We start from the raw sequence: 13074 nt of genomic DNA, 5'->3' as shown, positions 1-13074 counted from the left end.
GTGTTTCAGGCACAGAGAACAGCATGTGCAAAGGCCTATGGGGGGAGGACATTGTGTGTTCATGGACCTGAGGGGCGGCCAGCAGGCTGGAGCTGAGCGGGTTGAGAGGAGGATGGGGAGCCGGGGAAAGGCACTCCACGCAGAGGGCACAGCAGGGGCAAAGGCCCGGAGTCAGGCCTGAGCCTGTGTGGTTTGAGGAAGCAACAGAGGCCTGTCTGAGAGGAAAGTAACAGCAGAGGGGAGACCATAAGGTCAGGGCAGAAGGCAGGGCCGTGCTGGGCATTGTGGGCTGTGGATGGAAACTGGCATTTATGCTCGGGTGAGGGGAACGTGTTAGAACATTTTAAGGAGGGCAGGAACATTTGGGGATAATGTGAACTCTAGGAATCTCAACCAAGTAAATTCATAGTTTGAATGTTCACAAGACTTCTGCACAGGCAAAGTGAAAGATCGTTTCTAGAGCTGTGAGATAAGATCATAGTAAAAAAGAATTACTAAGTTTTTAAAGGTCATTTCAAATGGTGGATTTCCATCTTACAATTCAATGCAAGTAGGTTGCAAGCTTGATGGAAAGTAGAAAAGTTTCCTGACTTGCGTGAACAGAAAAGAAACATCAATTTGAAAGGAAAACATTTATTTATTTACTTCCTCTACAGTTTTCCTGACTGCTCTATTTCATAAGAAGGGATTGTTTGTGAGGGTCAAGGAGCTGGAGGCCTGGGGAGGAGCTGGTGTTTTTGTTCAAGTTTGAGGGTCCTGGAGCTGGAGCCCAGGGGAGGAGCCGGTGCTGCCACTGATGTCTTAGGGTCGTGGAGCTGAAGATCCCAGAGGAGCCGGTGCTGCTCTTCTAGCTTGAGTTTCGTGGAGCTGGAGATCCAGGGAGAAGATGGTGCTGCTGTTCTAATTTAAGGATCGTGAAACAGAAGACCCAGAAAGGAGCTGGTGCTGCCACTGCTCAGATCTGAGGGTGCTGGAGCTGGAGCCTGGGGGTGGAGCCAGTGCTGCCTTTGAAGTCTGAGAGTCATTGAGCTGGAAGTCCAGGAAGCAGCTGTTCTAGTTTGAGGGTCGTGGAGCTGCACACCCAGGCAGGAGCAACGTTGCTGTACTTCGAGGGTCAGAAAGCTGGCAACCCAGGGAGGAGAGGTCTTGTTCGAATTTGAGGGTCGTGGAGCTGCCGACCCATGGAGGAGCAAGGTTGTTGCAGTTCGAGGGTCAGGAAGCTGTCGACTCAGGGAGGAGAAGTCTTGTTCTAGTTTCAGGGTCGTGGAGCTGCTGACCCAGGCAGGAGCACTGTTGTTTTAGTTCGAGGGTCCGGAAGCTGATGACACAAGAAGGAGAGATCTTCATCTGGTTTGAGGGTCGTGGAGCTGCTGACCCAGGGAGGAGCAATTTTGTTGTAATTTGAGGGTCCGGAAGCTGGAGATGCAGGGAGGAGATGTCTTGTTCTAGTTTGAGGGTCGTGGAGCTGCCAACCCAGGGAGGAGCAATTTTGTTGTAATTCGAGGGCCCGGAAGCTGGCAACCAAGGGAGGAGAAGTCTTGTTCTAGTTTGAGGGTCGTGGAGCTGCTGACCCAGGCAGGAGCACTGTTGTTTTAGTTCGAGGGTCAGGAAGCTGACAACCCAGGGAGGAGAGGTCTTGTTTTAGTTTGAGGGTTGTGGAGCTGCAGGCCCAGGCAGGAGCAATGTTGTTGTAATTCAAGTGTCGGGAAGCTGGAGATTCAGGGAGGAGAGGTCTTGTTCTAGTTTGACGTTCGTGGAGCTGCAGACCCAGGCAGGAGTAACGTTGCTGTAGTTCGAGGGTCAGAAAGCTGGCGACCCAGGGAGAGGTCTTGTTGGAGTTTGAGGGTCGTGGAGCTGCCGATCCAGGGAGGAGCAATTTTGTTGTAATTCGAGGGTCCGGAAGCTGGAGACCCAGGGAGGAGAGGTCTTGTTCTGGTGTGAGGGTCGTGGAGCTGCCAACCCAGGGAGGAGCAATTTTGTTGTAGTCCGATGGTCAGGAAGCTGATGACACAGGGAGGAGAGGTCTTGTTTTAGTCTGAGGGTCATGGAGCTGCAGACCCAGGCAGGAGCAATGTTGTCGTAATTCGAGGGTCTGGAAGCTGGAGACCCAGGGAGGAGAGGTCTTATTCTAGTTTGAGGGTCGTGGAGCTGCAGACCCACGGAGGAGCAAGGTTGTTGTAGTTCGAGGGTCAGGAAGCTGGTGACTCAGGGAGGAGAAGTCCTGTTCTAGTTTCAGGGTCGTGGAGCTGCCGACCCAGGCAGGAGCACTATTGTTTTAGTTCGAGGGTCAGAAAGCTGGCGACCCAGGGAGGAGAGGTCTTGTTCTGGTCTGAGGGTCGTGGAGCTGCAGACCCAGGGAGGAGCAATGTTGTTGTAATTCGAGGGTCTGGAAGCTGGAGACCCAGGGAGGAGAGGTCTTGTTCTGGTCTGAGGGTCTTGGAGCTGCCGAACCAGGGAGGAGCAATTTTGTTGTAATTCAAGGGTCCGGAACCTGGAGACCCAGGAAGGAGAGGTCTTGCTCTGGTCTGAGGGTCGTGGAGCTGCAGACCCAGGCAGGAGCAATGTTGTCGTAATTCGAGGGTCTGGAAGCTGGAGACCCAGGGAGGAGAGGTCTTATTCCAGTTTGAGGGTCGTGGAGCTGCAGACCCACGGAGGAGCAAGGTTGTTGTAGTTCGAGGGTCAGGAAGCTGGTGACTCAGGGAGGAGAAGTCTTGTTCTAGTTTCAGGGTCGTGGAGCTGCCGACCCAGGGAGGAGCACTGTTGTTTTAGTTCGAGGGTCCGGAAGCTGATGACACAGGGAGGAGAGATCTTCATCTGGTTTGAGGGTCGTGGAGCTGCAGACCCAGGGAGGAGCAATGTTGTTATTTGAGGGACTGGAAGCTGGCGACCCAGGGAGGAGAGGTCTCGTTCTAGTTTAGGGGTTGTGGAGCTGCAGACCCAGTGAGGAGCAATATTTTCATAGTTCGAGGGTCAGGAAGCTGACGACCCCGGGAGGAGAAGTCTTGCTCTAGACTGAGGGTGGTGGAGCTGCCCACCCAGGGAGAAGGAATGTTGTTATTTGAGGGACTGGAAGCTGCAGACCCAGGGAGAAGCAATGTTGTTTTAGTTCGAGGGTCAGGAAGCTGACGACACAGGGAGGAGAGATCTTGATCTGGTTTGAGGGTCGTGGAGCTGCAGACCCAGGGAGGAGCAATGTTTTCATAGTTCCAGGGTCTGGAACGTGGTGACACAGGGAGGAGAGGTCTTGTTCTAGTTTGAGGGTCATGCAGCTGCAGACCCAGGGAGGAGCAACGTTGTTATTTGAGGGACTGGAAGCTGGCGACCCAGGGAGGAGAGGTCTTGTTCTAGTCTGAGGGTCGTGGAGCTACAGACCCAGTGAGGAGCAATGTTTTCATAGTTTGAGGTTCAGGAAGCTGGTGACCCAGGGAGGAGAGGTCTCGTTCTAGTTTGGGGGTCGTGGAGCTGCAGACCCAGTGAGGAGCAATATTTTCATAGTTCGAGGGTCAGGAAGCTGGCGACCCAGGGAGGAGAGGTCTTGTTCTAGACTGAGGGTGGTGGAGCTGCCCACCCAGGGAGGAGCAATGTTGTCATAGTTCGTGGGTCAGGAAGCTGAGGACACAGGGAGGAGAGATCTTGATCTGGTTTGAGGGTCGTGGAGCTGCAGACCCAGGGAGGAGCAATGTTTTCATAGTTTGAGGTTCAGGAAGCTGGTGACCCAGGGAGGAGAGGTCTTGTTCTAGTTTGGGGGTCGTGGAGCTGCAGACCCTGGGAGGAGCAATGTTGTTACTTGAGGGACTGGAAGCTGGCGACCCAGGGAGGAGAGGTCTTGTTCTAGACTGAGGGTCTTGGAACTGCAGACCCAGGGAGGAGCAATGTTGTCATATTTCAAGGGTAGGGAGCTGATGACACAGGGAAAAGAGATCTTTATCTGGTTTGAGGGTCGTGGAGCTGCAGACCCAGGGAGGAGCAATGTTTTCATAGTTTGAGGGTCTGCAAGCTGGTGACACAGGGAGGAGAGATCTTGTTCTATCCTGAGGGTCGTGGAGCTGCTGACCCAGGGAGGAGCAATGTTGTCATAGTTCGCGGGTCAGGAAGCTGACGACACAGGGAGGAAAGATGTTGATCTGGTTTGAGGGTTGTGGAGCCGAAGACCCAGGGAGGAGCAATGTTTTCATAGTTCGAGGGTCAGGAAGCTGACGACCCCGGGAGGAGAAGTCTTGTTCTAGACTGAGGGTCGTGGAGCTGCAGACCCAGGGAGGAGGAATGTTGTTATTTGAGGGACTGGAAGCTGCAGACCCAGGGAGGAGCAATGTTGTTATTTGAGGGACTGGAAGCTGGCGACCCAGGGAGGAGAGGTCTTGTTCTAGTCGGAGGGTCGTGGAGCTGCAGACCCAGTGAGGAGCAATGTTTTCATAGTTTGAGGTTCAGGAAGGTGGTGACCCAGGGAGGAGAGGTTTTGTTCTAGTTTGGGGGTCGTGGAGCTGCAGACCCAGTGAGGAGCAATATTGTCATAGTTCAAGGGTCAGGAAGCTGGCGACCCAGGGAGGAGAGGTCTTGTTCTAGTTTGAGGGTGGTGGAGCTGCCGACCCAGGGAGGAGCAATATTGTTGTAATTCGAGGGTCAGGAAGCTGGCGACCCAGGGAGGAGGGGTCTTGTTGTAGTTTGAGGGTCGTGGAGCTGCCAACCCAGGGAGGAGCAATTTTGTTGTAATTCGAGGGCCCGGAAGCTGGCAATCCAGGGAGGAGAGGTCTTGTTGTAGCTTGAGGGTCGTGGAGCTGAAGACCCACGGAGGAGCATTGTTGTTTTAGTTCGAGGGTCAGGAAGCTGGCGACCCAGGGAGGAGAGGTCTTGTTCTAGTTTGAGGGTTGTGGAGCTGCAGGCCCAGGCAGGAGCAATGTTGTTGTAATTCAAGTGTCGGGAAGCTGGAGATTCAGGGAGGAGAGGTCTTGTTCTAGTTTGACGTTCGTGGAGCTGCAGACCCAGGCAGGAGTAACGTTGCTGTAGTTCGAGGGTCAGAAAGCTGGCGACCCAGGGAGAGGTCTCGTTGGAGTTTGAGGGTCGTGGAGCTGCCGACCCAGGGAGGAGCAATTTTGTTGTAATTCGAGGGTCCGGAAGCTGGAGACCCAGGGAGCAGAGGTCTTGTTCTGGTGTGAGGGTCGTGGAGCTGCCAACCCAGGGAGGAGCAATTTTGTTGTAGTCCAAGGGTCAGGAAGCTGGCGACCCAGGGAGGAGAGGTCTTGTTTTAGTTTGAGGGTCGTGGAGCTGCAGACCCAGGCAGGAGCAATGTTGTCGTAATTCAAGGGTCTGGAAGCTGGAGACCCAGGGAGGAGAGGTCTTATTCTAGTTTGAGGGTCGTGGAGCTGCAGACCCATGGAGGAGCAAGGTTGTTGTAGTTCGAGGGTCAGGAAGCTGGTGACTCAGGGAGGAGAAGTCTTGTTCTAGTTTCAGGGTCGTGGAGCTGCCGACTCAGGGAGGAGCAATGTTGTTTTAGTTCGAGGGTCCGGAAGCTGATGACACAGGGAGGAGAGATCTTCATCTGGTTTGAGGGTCGTGGAGCTGCAGACCCAGGGAGGAGCATTGTTTTCATAGTTCGAGGGTCCGGAAGCTGGCGACCCAGGGAGGAGAGGTCTTGCTCTAGACTGAGGGTGGTGGAGCTGCCCACCCAGGGAGGAGCAATGTTGTCATAGTTCGAGGGTCAGGAAGCTGACGACCCCGGGAGGAGAGGTCTTGTTCTAGACTGAGGGTCGTGGAGCTGCCGACCCAGGGAGGAGGAATGTTGTTATTTGAGGGACTGGAAGCTGCAGACCCAGGGAGGAGCAATGTTGTTTTAGTTCGAGGGTCAGGAAGCTGATAACACAGGGAGGAGAGATCTTGATCTGGTTTGAGGGTCGTGGAGCTGCAGACCCAGGGAGGAGAAATGTTTTCATAGTTCCAGGGTCCGGAACGTGGTGACACAGGGAGGAGAGGTCTTGTTCTAGTTTGAGGGTCATGCAGCTGCAGACCCAGGGAGGAGCAATGTTGTTATTTGAGGGACTGGAAGCTGGCGACCCAGGGAGGAGAGGTCTTATTCTAGTCTGAGGGTCGTGGAGCTGCAGACCCAGTGAGGAGCAATGTTTTCATAGTTTGAGGATCAGGAAGCTGGTGACCCAGGGAGGAGAGGTCTTGTTCTAGTTTGGGGGTCGTGGAGCTGCAGACCCAGTGAGGAGCAATATTGTCATAGTTTGAGGGTCAGGAAGCTGGCGACCCAGGGAGGAGAGGTCTTGTTCTAGAGTGAGGGTGGTGGAGCTGCCGACCCAGGGAGGAGCAATGTTGTCATAGTTCGTGGGTCAGGAAGCTGATGACACAGGGAGGAGAGATCTTGATCTGGTTTGAGGGTGGTGGAGCTGCAGACCCAGGGAGGAGCAATGTTTTCATAGTTTGAGGTTCAGGAAGCTGGTGACCCAGGGAGGAGAGGTCTTGTTCTAGTTTGGGGGTCATGGAGCTGCAGACCCAGGGAGGAGCAATGTTGTTATTAGAGGGAATGGAAGCTAACGACCCACTGAGGAGAGGTCCTGTTCTAGTCTGAGGGTCGTGGAGCTGCAGACCCAGGGAGGAGCCAGGTTGTCATAGTTCGAGGGTCCGGAAGTTGGCGACACAGGGAGGAGAGGTCTTGTTTTAGTTTGAAGGTCTTCGACCTGCAGACCCAGGGAGGAGCAATGTTTTTGTAGTTCAAGGGTCAGGAAGCTGGTGACCCAGGGAGTCGAGGTCTTGTTCTAGTCTGAGGGTCGTGGAGCTGGAGATCCTTGGACGAGCTGGTGCTGCGGTTTAAATCTGTGGGTCCTGGACCTGGAGCTCTAGGCAGTAGCTGGTGTTGTTGTTGTTCATATATGAGGGTCATGGGGCTTGAGGTACAGGGAGGAGCCGCTGCTGGTGTTCAAGTCTGAGGGTGGTATAGCTGGAGAGCGGGGAGGAGGTAGTCTTGGTGTCTAGTGTGAGGGTGGTGGAGCTGTAGACCTGGGGAGGAGCCGGTGCTGCTGTGTAGTTTGAGGGTCATGGAACTGGAGACCTAGGGAGGAGCCAGTGCTACTGCCATTGAAGTCAGAGGGTCATGGATCTCGAGTTTTCAGGGACAGCCCGTGCTGCTATTTAACTGTGGGGAGGATCCGTGTGTTAGGTGACGTCTGAGAGTTTGGGAGCTGGAGACCCAGGGAGGAGATGGTGCTCCTCTTCTAGTTTGAGGGTAGTGGAGCTGGAGATCCCGGGAAGAGCTGGTGCTGTCTTTTAAATCTGTGGGTCCTGGAGCTGGAACCCTTGTGAGGAGCCGGTTCTGCCATTAATGTCTTAGGGTCGTGGAGCTGGAAACCCAGGGAGGCAGTGGTGCTGCTGTTCTAGTTTAAGGATCATGAAGCTGGAGACCTGGACAGGAGGTGGTGCTACCATTATTCAAATCTGTGGGTTGTGGAGCTGGAGCCTTCGGGAGTTGCCAGTGCTGCCTCTCAAGTCTGAGAGTTGCTGAGCTGGAGATCCAGACAGGAACCTGTGTTGCTGTTGTAGTTTGACGGTCATGGAGCTGGAGACTCAGGGGGGAGTAGTACTGTTCTAGTCTGAGGGTTATGGAGCTTTAGACCCAGGGAGGAGCTGGTGCTGCTGTTGTTTAAGGCTGAAGGTTGTGAAACTGGAGACCTAGGGAGGAGCTGGTGCTACTGCCATTTAAGTCAGAGGGTCATGGATCTGGAGCTTTGGGGAACAGCCCATGCTGCTGTTTAACTGTGGGGAGGATCTGCTGTGTTAGTTGAAGTTTGAGGGTTTGGGAGCTGGTGACCCAGGGAGGAGCCAGTGATGCCATTCTATTTTGAGGGTTGTGGATCTGGAGACATGGGGAGAGGCTGGTACTGCTGTTGTAGTTTGAGGGTCGTGGAACTGGAGACAGGGGGAGGAGCCAGTGCTGCTGCTGTTCATGTCTGAGGGTTGTAGAGCTGGAGACCCAGGGAGAAGTCCATACTACGGCTTTTTAAGTCTGAGGGTCGTGGAGCCTGAGACCCGGGAAGGGGCCAGTGCTGCTGTTCAAATGGCTCCTTCCTGGGTCTCCAGCTCCATGACCTTCAAAGTAGGACAGCAGCAGCAGCTCCTCCCGGGGTCTTCCAGCTCCATGACCCTCACACTAGAACAGCAGCACCGGCTCCACCCTGGGTCTCCAGATCCACGACCCTCAAAATAGAACAGCAGCACTGACTCCTCCCTGGGTCTCCAGCTCTACAACCCTCAGACTTGAGGAGCTGGAGAGGCAGGGAGGAGCCAGGGCTGCTTTTCTACTTTGAGGGTTGTGGAGCTGGAGACCCAAGATGCAGCAGCTGCTGCTATTCTAGTTTGAGGGCCTTGGAGCCGCAAACTTTGTGAGGAGCCGGTGCTGCCTTTCAAATCTGAGAGTCATTGAGCTGGAGACCCAGGGAGGAACAGGTGTTGCTGTTCTAGCCTGACGGTAGTGAAGCTGGAGACCCAAGGAGGAGCCGGTGCTGCTCTTCTAGTTTGAGGGTGGTGGAGCTGGAGGTCACAGGAAGAGCCAGTGCTGCTGTTTAAATCTGTGGGTCCTCGAGCTGGAGCCCTGGGGGGGAGATGGTGTTGTTCTTGTTCAAGTCTGAGGGTCACGGGGCTTGAGGTACAGGGAGGAGCTGCTGCTGTTCAAGACTGAGGGTTGTGTAGCTGGAGAGCGGGGAGTAGGTAGTCTTGGTGTCTAGTGTGAGGGTGGTGGAGCTGTGGACCTGGGGAGGAGCCGGTGCTGCTGTGTAGTTTGAGGGTCATGGAACTGGAGACCTAGGGAGGAGCCGGTGCTACCGCCATTTAAGTCAGAGGGTCGTGGATCTGGAGCTTTGGGAACAGCCCGTGCTGGTGTTTAACTGTGGGGAGGATCCGGTGTGTCAATTGAATTTGAGGGTTTGGGAGCTGCACACCCAGGAGGGATCCGATGATGCCATTCTATTTTGAGGGTCATGGATCTGGAGACCTGGGGAGAGGCTGGTACTGCTGTTGTGGTTTGAGGGTCGTGGAAGTGGAGACAAAGGTAGGAGCCAGTGCTGCTGCTGTTTATGGCTGAGGATTGTAGAGCTGGAGACCCAGGGAGGAGCCGGTGCTGCTGATCTAGTTTGAGGGCCGTGGAGCTGGAGATCCCAGGAAGAGCTGGTGCTGCCGTTTAAATCTGTGGGTCTTGGAGCTGCAGCCCAAGGGGGGACCCGGTTCTGCCATTCATGTCTTAGGGTCGTGGAGTTGGAAACCCAGGGAGGCGGCGGTGCTGCTGTTCTAGTTTAAGGATCGTGAAGCTGGAGACCTGGACAGGAGCTGGTGCTACCATTCTTCAAATCTGAGGGTCGTGGAGCCAGAGCCTTGGGGAGGTGCCGGTGCTGCCTCTCAAGTCTGAGGGTTGTTGAGCTGGAGATTCAGGGAGGAGTCAGTGTTGCTGTTGTTTTTGGAGGATTGTGGAGCTGGAGGCCAAAGAGGAGCTGGTGTTGCAGTTCAAGTTTGACGGTCGTGTAGCTGGAGACCTAGGGAGGAGCTGGTGCTACCACCATGTAAGTTGAGGGTTGTGGAGCTGGTGGCCCCAGGGAAGAGCCAGTGCTATAGTTGAAGTTTGAGGGAACTGGAGACCCAGGGAGTAGCCGGTGCTGCTTTCTAGTTTGAGGGTGGTGGAGCTGGAGCCTTGGTGGGGAGCCGGTGCTGCCTCCCAAGTCTGAGAGTCATTGAGCTGGAGATCCCCAGGGGAGCTGGTGCTGCTGTCGTAGTTTGAGGATTGTGGAGCTGGAGACCTGGGGCGGAGCTGGTGCTCTAGTTGGAGTTTGAGGGTCAGGGAGCTGGAGATCTGGGGGAGGTGCCAGTGCTGCTGTTTAAGCCTGAGAGTCGTGTAGCTAAACATGGAGCCAAAGTTGGGGAAGTAGAGAGAGAGAGTTACAGGATGACCCTGGAAACGGTAGATGTAGCTGTACCCCAAGCAAGCTAAGCTTGGGAACGTCTCAGTGCTAGTGATGAGTGCATTCTTTTTCCTCTTACACAGTTTGGATTTGTTTTCTGTGTCTCATGAGACAGAAAGATCTTGATTAATACCCTTAGGAATTGAAAAGCTTAAAAAAACTAAAGGATGTTGGTAATAAAAATAATAAGAATTAAACCATGATTATCCTGGCTGACAGAGACAAAATCACACACACACAATATATATCTTTCAATCAGTTAGTAAAATAAAAAATCAATGGAAAAATAGTCCCAAGCAAAGCTATAAAAAGTTGTTTCGTGGAGAAGCAATGGAGGACAGAGATTAATCTGAGAGTTGCTATTAATGGAGAAACTGAGAACTTACCATTTTTCCTGTGAGGTTTTGGTGTAGAATGATATTGTGTGAGTTCTGGCAGCTGAGTCACTTCACACAGCCCGGTGATGCAGTAGGTGTCACAGAAGGACCCTCTCCCAGTTGGTCCTGCCTCTCTGCTACGACGAGTGTGGCCTCTGATCCCCAACAGCTGACTGTGTCTTGAGACCATGCCCATGAGCACAAGGGTTTCCACGGTGAAGGTTCCTGGATGGAACACTGTGGATGTTCCTAATGTTCCTTCCTGATGTTCATCTGCCATCTTACTATTTAATGAAATGTCTTCTAAATATTGAATAGAAAAAAGTATTTGTACAATATGGGCAAGGTATAAAGAATATCCACACACTGGACGCACAGACAGGGAGGGGCACCCACAGCAAACTCCTTTTGCCTGGGAGCACATGTGGTCCTTGAGTCCTATGTCGCCTGTTTCTTCCTCCGCCTTGGCCTACAGGCCGGATGTGATCTGACCTCTGCCCGCCTCTCCGACTCCGTCTCCCCCCTCCTGCTCCTGTTCTTTCTAGCAATTATGTTACAGCCTCAGTGAATGTGACAAGGACCCTGAATCATGGTGGCTTTACTAAGACAGAGGTTCATTCCTTTCACATGAAAGTTCAAGCCAGTCGGGTGGTTCTTCTCTGTGCATTTTTCAGGGTCTTAGGCTACTTCCATCTTGCTGCTCTGACTTCCTTAGGGTGTAGCTTCCCCCACAGTGTCCATCCTATCTACTGCCAGCCAGCAGGGCGGGGAGAAGAGAACAAGAGGACACAAATCTTCCTTCCTCTAAAGGCAGTTGCTGTGCACTGGCCTCATGTGCATTGGCCACTGCCTGGTCACGTGGCCACTGCCTGCTGCAAGAGATGCTGGGAAGTTTTCATCCTAGATGCCAGTGCCCACCTGGGTGACTCCTAAGGTCAACGGCAGAGAGGACATGAAAGAGAGTCACTGTCTCTTCCCATCGTCATGCATGTTGCTCCAGTCTAGGGTGACCCACTGCCTCGGCTTGCTCAGGACTGAGGGGGGTCGTGGGGCACAGACCTCTCAGTTTTATAACAGGGGCAATTCCAGGCACATCATCCCAGCTTGGCTGAGACTCAGAAGTTTCCTGGGACATGGGATTTCTAGTGTTAAAACTGGGAAAGTTCTGGGCAAACCTGGACAAGTTGGTGCCTGCCATGGGGCCTTTGCATCTACTGTTACCCTTGTCTGGGATTCCCTTTCTGCAGCTCTGTGCGGTGCTCACTCCTCTTCTGTTGAGGAAAGGCTGCTCTCTGGGTGTCCCCAGTGCCTGGTCTGCTGTACTCAGCACTACATGCTCTGTGAAAATCCCTCCATGCTCTTCATAGAGTGAGATCTGTTCTTTCCACCCTTCCCTGCCCACTTCAGTTTCAAAGTCTCTGAGGATTATTAATTTTTATTCTCTTCAGCGCTGAAAGATACATCTCTTTCCCTAAGGCTGTGGCTGGGTTCACGCATAGTTAGATAAATCTGATATTAATAATAACCTGAATGAAAAACATGTATTAAATCCCAAGATTATGATGTAGGAAGCAGGGATTCCGAAGAGATGTATAAGCCTAATAAAGGCCAAAGGGTGTGGATTAAAAGGAAGTGTAGGGTGGAGAAACATTTCATGAAATAGAACCCCACCTCTTGGGTGAGTTCATTGGTACAACCTTTCTAGAGGGCAATTTGGCAACTGGCCAATGAAAGTGCATTACTTTTGGTACCAAATTTCATTTATAGGCCGTTATCCCTAGGAAATAGAAAAATATGCAAAGATGAATCTCTAAGGATTTTTATAAGAAGAAAGAAGTAGGAAGCATGAATTCTCACTGGTGGTCCCACACCCTGGCACCTGTGCTCCCCTCTCCTAGTGGGTGGGCACACGCTACATTTTCCCAGGCTTCCTTGCAGTGAGTTGTGGCCATGTGACCAGGTTCTGGCCAATGGGAGGCAATAAAAGTGTTGGGTGGTATTTTTGGAAACCCCCTTCTGTAACTTCTGTCTTGATATGGTTTGGATGTTGGTCCCCTCCAAATCTCATGTTGAAATGTGATCCCTGATGTTGGAGGTGGGTCCTGGTAGGAGGTGTTTTGGTGATGTGGGCAGATCCCTCTCACAATGGCTTGGTGCCGTGCCGATGGCAATGACTGAATTCTTGCTCTGAGTTTATGGGCGATCTGGTTGTTTAAAGGGCCTGGTACATCCTCCTCCCTCTCTTGCTCTTTCTCTCGCCATGTGATGTACTTGCTTCCCTTTCACCTTCTGCCATGATTGGAAGCTTCCTGAGGCCTCCCTAGGAGTTGATGGTGGTGTCACGCTTGTACAGCCTGCAGAACTGTGAGCCAATTAAACCTCTCTTCTATAAATAACCAGCCTCAGGTATTCCTTTATAGCAATGCAGATGGACTGACACATATCTTTAGTGTCATTTCTTAGTTGTTCCATCCTTTGACCTGCTTCCTGGAATAAGCGTATGATGGTTGGAGCTATTCTTGTCACCTTGCACCTTGAGGATTAGGCTTCTACCCTGCGGATAGGAGAATGTCCTCTGGAAGGAAATGAAAGTCCCTTACGCCACCCTAGACTGACAACCTGCAGTTTTGTTTTGACTTTTTTATTTTTTGAGACAGAGTCTTGCCCTGTTGCCCAGGCTGGAATGCAATGGCGTGATCTCAGCTCACTGCAACTTCCGCTTCCTGGGTTCAAGTGATTCTCATGCCTCAGCCTCCCGA

General features: G+C 52.8%; 1 long non-coding RNA gene across 1 annotated transcript; it reads right to left on the bottom strand.

Annotated features, from left to right (window-relative positions):
* Positions 1–617: 617 nt before the first annotated feature.
* On the bottom strand, positions 618–10504 carry LOC129052138 (uncharacterized). The gene is made up of 2 exons (XR_008516974.2): positions 10325–10504; positions 618–9875 (listed from the first exon to the last, which is right to left on the bottom strand). It is a non-coding gene; the product is annotated as an uncharacterized LOC129052138 (long non-coding RNA).
* Positions 10505–13074: the final 2570 nt, after the last annotated feature.

Source organism: Pongo abelii, chromosome 21 (assembly GCF_028885655.2).
Source record: "Pongo abelii isolate AG06213 chromosome 21, NHGRI_mPonAbe1-v2.0_pri, whole genome shotgun sequence".
NCBI lineage: Eukaryota > Metazoa > Chordata > Mammalia > Primates > Hominidae > Pongo > Pongo abelii.
This window is presented reverse-complemented; position numbering and strand designations above follow the sequence as displayed.